At 27.3% G+C, this 1,457-nt stretch overlaps 1 non-coding gene across 1 annotated transcript; it reads right to left on the bottom strand.

The window, feature by feature from the left end:
- Positions 1-1,014: 1,014 nt before the first annotated feature.
- Positions 1,015-1,123, bottom strand: LOC140806434 (small nucleolar RNA R71). Its single transcript, XR_012112509.1, has one exon. It is a non-coding gene; the product is annotated as a small nucleolar RNA R71 (small nucleolar RNA).
- Positions 1,124-1,457: the final 334 nt, after the last annotated feature.

Raw genomic sequence — 1,457 nt, 5'->3', positions numbered from 1 at the left:
GGTTGTTCTAAATGAAATACAATGATTTAATCTAACATTTACTTTATGCAATTATTTATATAGTTATAATTATAATCATAGGTACCATATATAAAATATCGGTTAATTCGGTATTTTCTATAGTGGGAACTATTTTATATTATGTATGTGCTTAATTTTCTTGGAACCATTATTTATGGTGGTTTCTTTTGTTTTACTTTTAGTTAAACAATATTATATAAACCAAGAATAAATCCTCAAGCCTTGACAAAATTTATAATTTGTAAACTTCATTATTGCATTTGGTAATCTATAAATTAATAAATTTAAACTCAAAATAACCTCTCTGTGGATCGATCTCGTACTTACGAAATATATTACTTGCAGACAACTTACACTTGGGTGAATTATTATTTAAGTAGTAGCAAGTTTTTGGCGCCGTTGCCGGGGAGGTATAAATTAAGTTTATATTTGTTAATTATGTTTTATTGATAAGTATTGTGTTGTTTTTTTTTTTTTGTACGAGTATTTGGAGTCGAAAAAAAAGTGGTAGACTTATTCGAGTTTCTGAAAATAATTTAAACATGGATGATAATTCAAATAATCAAGATAATGATAATAATAATAATAATAATAATATTAATAACAATAATAATAATAATAATCAAGAACATGATCAATTAAGAACACTTAGGTACCATATGAACCCTATTAGAACTAGTGCCACATCTTGTTTAGTTTTTCCTCCGGATGCATCTAATTTCAACTTTAAACCTCAAATTATTCAACTTTTACCAAATTTTCATGGCTTAGATTCTGAAAATCTATATTTGCATCTAAGAGAATTTGAGGAAGTTTGTAACGCTTATAATGATCAAAATTGTAGCATGGATATAGTTCGATTAAAGCTTTTCCCTTTTTCTTTAAAAGATAAAGCTAAAACATGGCTACAAAATTTAAGATCAAGTTCAATAAGTTAATGGGAAGAAATGCAACAACAATTTCTCAAAAAGTTTTTCCCTTCCCATAGAACAAACGCTTTTAAAAAACAAATTACAACTTTTTCTCAAAAACAAGGAGAAACATTTTATCAATGTTGGGATAGATATAAAGAATTACTTAATACATGCCCACATCATGGTTTTGAAACATGGAGAATAGTTTCTCACTTTTATGTAGGTTTAATACCTAAAGATAGGCAAATGATAGAATTCATGTGTAATGGAACTTTTGAAGATAAAAACCCAAATGAAGCTATGGAATATCTGGATTCATTAGCAGAAAATGCTCAAAATTGGGATAATATAGGCACAATAGAACCACCAACAACTAAAAACAATAATTCAACAAATGGGGGTGGTATCTATAATCTTAAAGATGATATAGATATTCAAGCTAAACTCGCATCTTTAGCAAGAAAAATTGAGTCATTAGAAACGAAAAAGAGTGGTCAACTAAAAAGTATTCAAGAAATTGTT

Source organism: Primulina eburnea, chromosome 11 (assembly GCF_022965805.1).
Source record: "Primulina eburnea isolate SZY01 chromosome 11, ASM2296580v1, whole genome shotgun sequence".
NCBI classification, from domain to species: domain Eukaryota; kingdom Viridiplantae; phylum Streptophyta; class Magnoliopsida; order Lamiales; family Gesneriaceae; genus Primulina; species Primulina eburnea.
The sequence above is the reverse complement of the archived record's forward strand: the minus strand, read 5'-3'. Positions and strand labels throughout refer to the sequence as shown.